A 10,932-nucleotide genomic window follows, 5' to 3' on the forward strand; every position below is an offset into this window, starting at 1 on the left:
CAGCAGTCGTCGAAGTAATAGTAATGCTGCTCCTGCTACTACTACACGGTGAGGACAATGCATTGAGCGAGTGTCAATGGTTGCTTGGTTGATTCTGGGAGCTTCTTTAGGCCGACTCGTCGTTGAGATGAGCCCGAGAATTCCGAGCGAATTTGGAAACCATTGTCATCCTGCATACATTGAAGATGAACCCAATCAGACACCGAATGACATTTGATTTTCTCGATTGCCCATCATCAACTAGCGCACACACAAATTCAATTCACCGTGATTAGTCATGGCCAGCTATGCATGTTTGCTTTGCTCTTCCCGACCCCGATTTTGGGTGATGCTCGTGAATGAATGCGTAATTGAACATTTACGTCTCGTAACTCAGGTTCAAGTAAGTGTCTCGGACACCGAGTTTTCAGCCACCAACTCGACTGTCCCGAAGAACTCCAATACCCGTGTACGTACGTGGTAGTACACATGATTCCGACCCGTAATCAGAGGGTTCCTGTCACATTGAAAACATTCTTTCAGGTGAAGAATAATAGCATGGTGTAATTGCCTATTTTCTAATCTCGAGTAAAATTGGGAGTTGTTCGTTCCACGGGTGTTGCTGGTTGGCTCAGTGGTCCTCAAGATCGTGCTTGGTCCTCTCTTCATTGAGGGAGGAGAGAGATGGACATAGGTTGGGCAAGACTGAGCGAGGATTAGGAGGACCACAAAGGGGGACTCTGACAAATGTCTTGAGTATTCCCCGAATCCTTTGCTTTGCATGCCAGATTTGTCTAGATGTCTAACTTCACAGTGGATGTCAGGATCCAGCACCACTGTGAAAGTCTAAGCGATGGCGTCTCCCACTAAGAATATACTTTTCTTCTTCTTCCAGAAGGACACGAAGACGACATTTTTGCCGAAATGTTGGACTGAGTCAGTCATTGCTATCAATAACAACTTAAGACTAATCATAAATCTTCCAAATGGTTTTGAGAGTGAGAAGATCAGTTTCCAGACATAACTCAACAACTCATTGATGGGAGGTTTGAATCAATTGTCGAGTACATAATGTATGAGCTGCTTGAGCTCGGGGTCTCTCCGGTCTCAATAGGATAGTAGATACCCAAACTATCACCTACAACGGACAAGCCCAGGCTTGCACCATAGATAGGTATATTCACCCAAGACCAGGATTTATTTTACCCCTGGGATGCCAAACCATTGATGTCCTAAAGACAAACACTAGTCGACTAATGTCGTCCGCCATTCAGCTTTGTCTTGGTATTTCCATGGCAAAATATAACGATCAGTTTTTTTTTTATGAAAAAGTGACATCTGTTCATAGAGGCGGTTTAACTTGGGATAGTAAAATCAAACTTGAAAACAATTATAGACATAAGTCTTGATTGTGTTCTTTTACAAGTTCTGTTAAAGGATTAGGGATCATCCGCCTTGGCCGTACAGCAGTCTTGATTGTGTTCTTTTACAAGTTCTGTTAAAGGATTAGGGATTGGTTTCACTGAAGACCCTGATCTGTTCCATGACCGTTCTTTCACACCAATAGCCGTGACTTGAACAGAAGGGTTGGTTGGATGTCCAGGATAGTTGGTCGGATGGGTTGTCTCAGGAGCAGTGCATCAGGTAATCAAGGGAAATAAATTAGGAAGATTTGAATTCTTCGGGAAATCGGTTTTCAGGTCTTTTGATCCAAGACCCTGCCCTTAAATTACTGCTTGGCTCCATTACACAAAAGATAGCCCTTCCAAGCATGTGTCAACGGATGGAGCGAGCAAATCTTTTGTTCGGGTGTTAAGGAGAGAGAGAGAGAGAGAGACAGAAAGAGAAAGAGAGAAAGAGAGGGAGAAACACATCTACACACTCACACACACACAGTCAGCCCGGGATAGATGGATGGATGGATGGATGGATGGATGATTAAACATGGTTTTTCTTCCGTCGAAGTGTAACAATAAAAGGTAAATGTTACCCAGCTACACAGAATGGTTCCCATTACGTTTTCGCCGGATTAAGGGAGGCTTTAAACCATTCGAAAGTTGAAGTGGCATTCCAAAACCACATTTAGTATTTAGGCAAATGCCAGTGCTGGCATGAATACAGAATACATTGCCACAACGAATGCGCCTGGAACCGCAGTAGCTCGAGTACAGCATTACAAGGTAGTGTTTGAGGTGGTCGGAAAACACCCATAATAATCGGCGATTCTGTGGCTTTGACACAATGGTCGGTGGATGGAGTGAAAGAGCAAGTCAGCTTAGGTATTGTATTTTGTGCCAAAAAAAGTAGTGATGATGGCTGTTTGCAGTAGTTGGAACGTCCATTAGACCTCTCGATTTTTGGCTTCCCCAAAACATGTTTGGATTGGCATGGTTTCATTGGTTTCTGGCTTCCGAGACAAGTTTAAAAAAGATACCTTGGTTTGAGTCCGTCTCTTTAGTCCGATGTTCCTCGCTCGCTCTGAGCTTGGCAAATGTGACGAAGAGATGGATGGATTTAAATATATTTCAATTTGATTACATTCTTCTCAAAAGCCGACAAAGGTGAATCTTGAAATGGACGAGAAGAGCCCATTTGAGAGGTGCTCCAGCAGCTCAAATCGGAGATTTGGAAATCTATTCCAAATCCATTTGGAAGATCTTTCGAGCACCTTGATGAATGTGTGAAACTCCGATAATCTTGGTAGTTGTAATAGTAGTAGTAAAGGTAGTAGTCGTTCCCGCAGCCAACATGAATAGATAAAGCCCGACCAATCTGTTCTGAAGCCAGCGCTTTATTGATCTCGAAGGAGGTGTTCACCACTCACAACATTCCCTCAAAATGGTCCCAACCATAAAACCACAGAGGTAAAAAGTTTGGTCGGGCTGGTCACCGATTGTCCGTCCATGTGTTTTGTCGGAGGGCAGTGGAGCAGACAGCACCCATTGTCCAAACAAGCTTGACAAGGTTAACAAAAAAGTCACTTGGGTGTCAGGCCTAATCAGTGGCATCTCTGGAATTGGCACATTAACTCGACGAAAACGAAGTCCAACCTCATAAACTGATGCTCCTCGCTATTTGCTTTGTATTCAACAAAGGACCGACGTTGTGCGGGCACAGAATGTATTGGTACGCGACTTGTCATGAAAAAAAACATTGAGGGCTTTTTTTCGCCTGAATATATTCTATTATAGTGGCTCTAGTCAAAACAACATTTTTAGATGATTTCAAGTAGACGCTGAGGGGAAAAAATCAACGTGATGAAATTCTTGAGAAGAAAGATCTCGAAGTGATATGTGGAGGGAATATCTTAGGCAATACTTGAAGACCATCAACCTTGAGCGATCTTGATTTGTATGCAACGTGAAATCAAGTTTACAACCCATTTGCAGACTGAAATGCATCTGTTATGGATTATGAATTTTGATCAAAATTACTTGGATGTTAAAGGGGCAAAGCCCATCAAAACGAGATCTACTTCATTAACTTCAATAATTAATTCTGATGTGTAGAAGTGATCAATTGTGTGGCTCAAAAGTGATTCCAACTTGCTTGAAAAAATATCGAAATTGAAGGCACATGGCAGACTTCAAGGTATTAGCAGTAGAATGGCACATACGTACACGTACAACATAGTTGGTTCTTTCTTTTGCCATGCCACCCTACTCACTCATGCCCTATAGGCCTAACGCACTCGTTATGAGGCTATTGAGCTGTGTACAAAATCCACTGAATAGTACCACACAATTGTCGTCGTTGTCGTCACAGGCACACACATACACCCACCTGTACACGGACACGCACACACACACACACGCACAGTGTAGAATTGTACATGGATAGATAGATAGACAGAACGTAAATCACATTTGCAAGCCATCATCATCCATGATTGCACACAGATTCAACGGATGCATGCTTTGATTCGGTTCACAGCTAGCTAATATGCTTTCAATACAGCAAATATGAGCAGATTGATAGCTGAAATCTCTATTTCCTCTCACACCAAAAACCTCCACGAGGAGAAAACTTTTCAGTCTCCGGCTGCATGGCCGTCGTCGCCTTTGGACCCCATTGTTCAATCCATAAGCCATACATACACATTGAACAGTATGTACCTACGTAGCAGACTGCTTTGACAGAACGACTTCATTCGAACAACTTGGCCCATGGCCTCTTCTTGTCTTTGGATTAGAAGGTCGCCATTTATTGAGAGTTCGTTCAAGACATATCCGGACCATCCATCTTGGTGATCGAGCGTGGCTCGTTTACGTTTGTCTCGATCGAGGAAAGTGTTTGTGCGCTCGGAATCAACAGCACAATGAGTTCGCGATTGTGAGCGACAACCAGGTCGATCTGTTCGACACAGTCCAACAGGAAATTCCCTCCCATCCCAAGGTGATTCTTACTAAGAGAGAGCGGCGATTGCGGTCACACAGGTATACTAAATGACTGATCTGAAATGCAAATGCCAAAAACCAAATGCTGTCTCAACATGGAGGCGAACAAAAGGGTCTCGCTTGTCCCCGGCCAATGAAATATTGCCCCTTTAAGGTTGTTGTGGTTCAGTCAAGTGCAAAAGCTAATTTGTGGCTCCTGCTATTAGCTAGCCTTCCACGCACTTGCATAATGCATATATTATCGTTCAAAACCACAACAGGTCTGGTTGATCAGAAAGAAGAGCCTTACGAATAGATGGCCAAGCGGTTGGCTTGGCCAGAAACTTCCAGTATTTCTACATTGATCCAGGAGATGGATAAACTAGAGTCCATTGGTCTCATCCGGCCCTCACCCCCGTAAATTGGATACCAGACTAGACCAGAGGTCTCACATTAGTCATTGATATAATTCATCTCCCACATCCCGACAAGAGCGAGTAATTCCAAGTCAATTGTCATAATAATCATGCTCTAGCAAAAACTCAACTCCTTTTCAAGTGATAGATAGTCAACACATAGGCACTCAGTCAGTCAGTCAGTCCAAATGGGGACCCTCAGTTTCGACGCGCTTTTTCTTAGATAAAAACCGAAGCCAAAGAGCCCCTCACTGGCGATAACACTATACGTACGATTAACCATGTCCATGATTCAGGAACCAACCCCTTTTATATTGGAATCGCCGATTTGCATGAAAGAAAGTAGACATGATCATGTCTTAATCTTGGCTCTGTTCGGCCAAGGGAGGACTAGGTAAATATGAACACTCTGTGAGGCCAACCAGGTATACCTTTATGTAGCACCAAGGGGCTGATGGAGAGAGAGCCAAGAACTGCTGCACAGTGTATTGTATGTGCGTCGCATTGCTATCGTCGTCGAGTAATGCAGAACGTCCCAAAAATAGCTTTGCTATTCGTGGCTATACGTGCGTACCGTGTGCACGTAAAAGTGATTTTGGCTGATTTCTTGGTGTGCCTCGCCTTTTGTCTTGGAATATGTGAAACAGCAATCATTTCGATGTTTTGTGCCTAATGCTATAATTTTATCGCCCTAAGCCAGAGCTTCCACTATAGTGGGGTTTGCGCAAAAAAAGCCAATATTCTTGAAATACTGGAAACAGGAACATCCCAAGCTGAAAATAGAAATGTCGAAGAAAGCTAAAAGAAAAAAAACACCAGTTTTAGTGACTAGGAAATTGTTGAATTGTCATAAATTCCTGTGGATTCCACTGTTCAAACGGATTCCCCTCTGTAAAGAGTCAATTCAAGATCGTCCGTGACTTTTGTCGATTTCAGTGACAAAAGAAATGTAATTTTTCTATATATGCGGTCAGATTCTTTTGATAAATGCGGGGAATTCACAAATTGCCAGCTTAAATGAATGTTCTCACACGCTTTTTTTCTCCTCCCTCTCCATTCCAAGTACCATTGAAAACCATTGCAAAGGTTACCAACCATTCGTGGCGTGGCATTGGGCCTCGACTAAGGGGTCGACGGGATGGCGGAAAATTAAGTTGGACTGGCGGTTGAGTGTTTCACAAAAATGTCTCTTTCTCTATTCCAACCATCCAATCCCTGCTCAATCCCAAATCCACCCCAGGTTTTTCAGAATCACTTCATAATAGAAGCCTCTTACCCACTTTCAATAATCTTTCTTGGCTGGATGCAGTTACCTTGAAGTGATATGGCGAGGCACAAAGATCTAAATCATGCCACCTAATGAAATATATGCTTCAGAAATACCGCCCTTTCTCGCAGTCCAGAATGTGCCTGGAATAGTGAGCTATTAAAATTCGCTATCAAAATGGATAAAATGGAAAACTTGTAATAAGTCACAGGTCCATGTCAAGTTGAATTGTGGGAGAGCCATAAGCGTCCAGTTGGGCTCAGAGTAAGTAAGTGAGTGTGGATGTATGTGTGCGTGTGTGTGTGTGTGAGCACATACCATTATTGCAGTTACCCATGAGATTGACCTTATTAGATTTCATACCCCATCCATCGTGAAATTGGAAGATTTGGCTTTGGTTATGGTTCCCGAGTGGAATTAGATTCATAAATAAATTATACTTAGACCTCATGCAGTGTGAAGACAATTAAAACTAGTGAGTGGAAGAATAACCACTGCACTCTATGTACATACATACGTAGTAGGTAAGAAGAGAGAGGGTATACCATACGAACCAAACTCGGGATTTATACGTAGAAACCACACCACATACCGTCAGCCCATCCACAACACAACTTTCCTGCGATTAGAAGAAACAGTGGCTTATGTGATCCACTGACCTATCGTGGTCAGCGTTGACATGAATCACACGAACGGACGGTATGAAGGTGCGATTACGGAAGATTGCAGACAAGGAGATTTATTGAGAATTGAGCATTATTTTACTTGTACCGTCGTGGGTACTTGCAGTTGGCCCCAGCTTGATCGAACTTGTTCTCATCCTCTACGAAAACCGCAGAAGTTCTTCAAACCGAGGGACCCTCTTTCTCTCCGCTAATGTACGTACGTTGTCTGAGATCGCGAGAGGAGGCACGACAAGCCTTTGGGTTGGTTGGCTGGCCAGACACCACCAGAGGGGCCATGTCGTCGTAAATCTAAAATCTGAGTGGATGAATTACTAATTATTCCATCTAATTTACTTTCTCCCCATGAGTCAAATGGCAAATAGCCCTTTACTCGAATGATTCCATCCCACTTCCCACTACTCGATCGGTGCTCATTGACCAATCTTGTTGGCTAGAAATAGAACAAGATTGAACTCACAAGTCCCATATGGAGGTAGGCATCATTTGTGAATAACGTTATGACGGGAGAAGTTCGAATTCCTTGCCAATCCGAACCATCCTGGGCTTGTTTGAACTTCTAATTCAAAGTGTTTCCATTGGATGGTGCATCTAAATGAGATAAGACGATTCGAATGGTGATTTGGAGATCTGTTAAATTTTCCTTGATGAAAACTCGTGAATTTCTCCATCATGCAACTAACCATCGAGGCTACCAATGTGAGCACTTCTAGCCAGTATTTGAGAGCTGTGGTGGTTCACATGCATTGCTAGCTTTGTTTTTCAACGAATTCGACGACGCACGGTTGGGCATTTTTGTTATTATTATTGATCCAACCATGGCCACTTCATCCAGTTTTCTCCTGGAGATCTGTTTCGAGCCCCCTGGAGTTTCCTCATTTCGGAGCTCCAATAAACTCCCACAAATGCTAATCAAGCTCTAAATTTTGACGCTTTAACGCAAGTCCCTCTTTGATCCGAGGGATTCTGAAGATTTTGGATGAAATTAAATCTCATCCCCAAAAAGCAGAACAATCGGAATTGTGAAATCTTACAAGTTTCCACTAACCGGGATGGCGAAATGGCGTTGGGGAACGAAGGCATACATGTTTTATGAAACGGGTATCCGGATCATCGCCCATTTCAAGGTTCACCATCTTTTTTTACGCACGTACCCCAAGCGTCAACTCTTTCTTTTTAATCCCATCATTTGACTCCCTGCTGAGACACTTGAGCGAGATCGAACCCAAAGTGTTTTCAAGTTGAGACATACCCGGGTACTTACATAGCCACTCTCTGGTCAATCTATCGAGGTCTGGAACAAAAGAGGTTTCCGCCCAACTGGCTTGGTGGGAAAAGCACATACTCGACTCAACTCCCATATTCATCTTAGCCTCGTCATTCCATTCCTCCTCTTTTACTCGTACAACTTCCAAGGGTAAACGATGTGGATCAATAAAGAGTCAGTGTCCATTACCCACAAGTTATGGCGATTCGAACCATATCTCACGTGGGATAGTTCCAATCCTAATGTGTAGTACTCACATGGTGTACTCACCGTTTCTTGAAAGGTGATTCGGACATTCAGCCATTCCGATCGGTGAATGATCAAATTCTTACTCCCCATTATTTGTCTTTCTCGTGGTAATCTGTATTCGACCCGGTGGATGGATTGAATGCTCACTGAAGCACTCGGGGAAAAAGATGATAAATGTATATTTGCCCATTCATTTTCATCCTCCCCGTTCGTTCTGGGCGGCAAGGAGCTAATCACACTTATTGCGGGCCTGGCCGGGCTGTTAGTTGTTACTAACGAAATTGCCTAATGATCCCACCCGTCCTTAGTGCGACTACTATGCAGCCGCAGCCCAAGCATCGGCATTAGCCAACCTCGCACAAATGTCCCAGCCACACATGGGGTTCAATCTTGACTCAATCCAAGTCGGATGAATAACTTCCAATCTGTCCGGATCTGCCAAGATCATGAATGGATCAATAGCAAGAATATGGGCAAAGAAGATTACGAGATCCGAATGGACCATATTGGGCCAAGAAATGAAGTCATAGTTTTATGGAGTATAGCCGGGCATTTGTGAATCCAGAATGCTTGCTTGCTGATGGTTGGGGTAGGGATGGAAGTGTGTGCATCTACTTGAATTTGCAGAGGCCGGTAATTTTCTCGATTTTCAAATTTCTTGAATTTGGGTGCTAAAACTGTCGTTAACATCCCAGAGTCATTACACTGATCGATGATGATCTTGACTTACTTTGCAATAACTCGGAAAGTGTCACACCATCGAGCCCCAACACCATTCTCGAGCACAACCAACAATAACATGGGGAAAATAAAAAGAATGAATGCTTATTGGAATAAAAAGTTTTATCTCTTGCCATAGCTCTCAAAAGCGCTTAATTATCTGTCACCCTCATAAAATGCAAAATATATAACACCTTTGTAGGTGCTCCATTTCAATTGGTTGACTTGGTCTCACTTGTGAGCATCTCTGGTTTAGGTGCAATGCCCAGATTCTTCGGAGAAGGTGCGCAAAAAACTGCTTATTACCATCGATTAGTCTGAATGGAGAGATCATCATTTCCGCCCCAAAATCAGAGGGAAAATGATGATCAAAAGCAAATTATCCCAATAAACATGCTACATACCCGACGAGTCAGTGCAGGGGCCGACAGAGGCCAAGTGCATACCGGGTAATCGAGTTTTCAAATCCTCGGTAGTGCTTGTCGTTGCTCATAAATCTTGAGATTTTGGATCAGAAACTGGATGAGTTACAATGACGAGACTGGGTCGATCATGTTCAAGTTTGGCTGACGACATATTGTCGCAGGTGATAAGCTACTACTTTAAATGGACCAAGTATGACCCGCTTGAGTTATCCTGTTGTCCTTCATTGTGATTGAAATTGTTTCCTTGCCTCACTAGAAAAGCTGGATCAGCACAAGGCAAAAAATGCACAAGAAACGCAATCAATGGGCTCCGACTTGATTAGTTAATGAAATCGAAGAACGAGAACAGAAATCCCCCCTGATGAATTAGAAGCCAATTTTTGCCAAAGCAGCATTCGGCTCGATCTTCCACTCATCTCCGTCTGAATAGGTCGCTCTTTGTGATGATTACGTACAAAGCTAGCCGGGTAACGCCAAGTTATCCATCCAGTGGTTGATTAGAATGCATCAATTCTTGATCCTCGGTTTCTTTTCCACCCTGGCTGGATATCAAAACTCATTGGCAGAGAAAATGAAGTAGCTTTTAAGTAAGCACGAGTTTATGCAGTCACTTCGTTCCCCACAAAAAAGATCCCGCGGTGAGGATCAGTGATGCCATGAAATGTCCATGATACTGTCGAAGCTTGCAAAGTCTATGCCTTTTCGAAAACATAATGTACTGCATTGAGAAGCAAAACTCGAAACCAGACTGTCTGTGCTTTTTCATCGGAATCTGTAGTTTAGAACACTCGTCAGGCTTTGCTTTTATAGCAAGATGATTCAATATTGAAGTGTGCGTAGAAATTGGCATTCCTGGATTTCCCGCTTCTGTCTAGATTCAAGTTCGAGCCTTTCAACAAGCTCAATAATCAAGCAGCTCTCAATCATATCCTGCTGGGATTTGCTTATTTGTATCTGACTGCCTCAAAAGACGAATCACTTCTCATCAAAGTAGATCAAAGCTCTTGCTCCAAACGGATTTTGCACTCGGAATCAAGCCTAGAAAGATTTTACAATAAAATGTAGGCCTCCGTGTGTCCATCCGTATTCATTCCAACATTCTTGTCAACAACATCTATGGTATTTCCTAGGCGTTTCCAAGAGTTGAATTGTATTCCATTAACCACTTTGAGATTACCATAACGATATTCATCTTCGTCAACCGCAATTGACAAATTGCTTAAACCAACTGACGAACCGAATAAAAGTATCCTCTGAGTGAATAAGTTCTGTATTATGCATGAAAACGTCATGGACGTGGAGTGCCACGAGAAGCATGAAAGATATCCCTCCTTGATTGGACATACATTATGATCCTCAAACCCACGAGAGAGCCTATCCGAGGTATTCGTGCTTCACGATTGTAGTATTATAAAACCATAGCAAACTACTAGAATATTAACGGAACCTCTGGCTTTATTTTCCGCTCAACAAGATCAGCTCAAAACTTCCCCTGGGGACCTACAAAAGACCCTGAGGGTGCTTGTATTTGCCGAACAGTAGTCAAAAAG

This window comes from Tigriopus californicus, chromosome 11, assembly GCF_007210705.1.
Source record: "Tigriopus californicus strain San Diego chromosome 11, Tcal_SD_v2.1, whole genome shotgun sequence".
NCBI lineage: Eukaryota > Metazoa > Arthropoda > Copepoda > Harpacticoida > Harpacticidae > Tigriopus > Tigriopus californicus.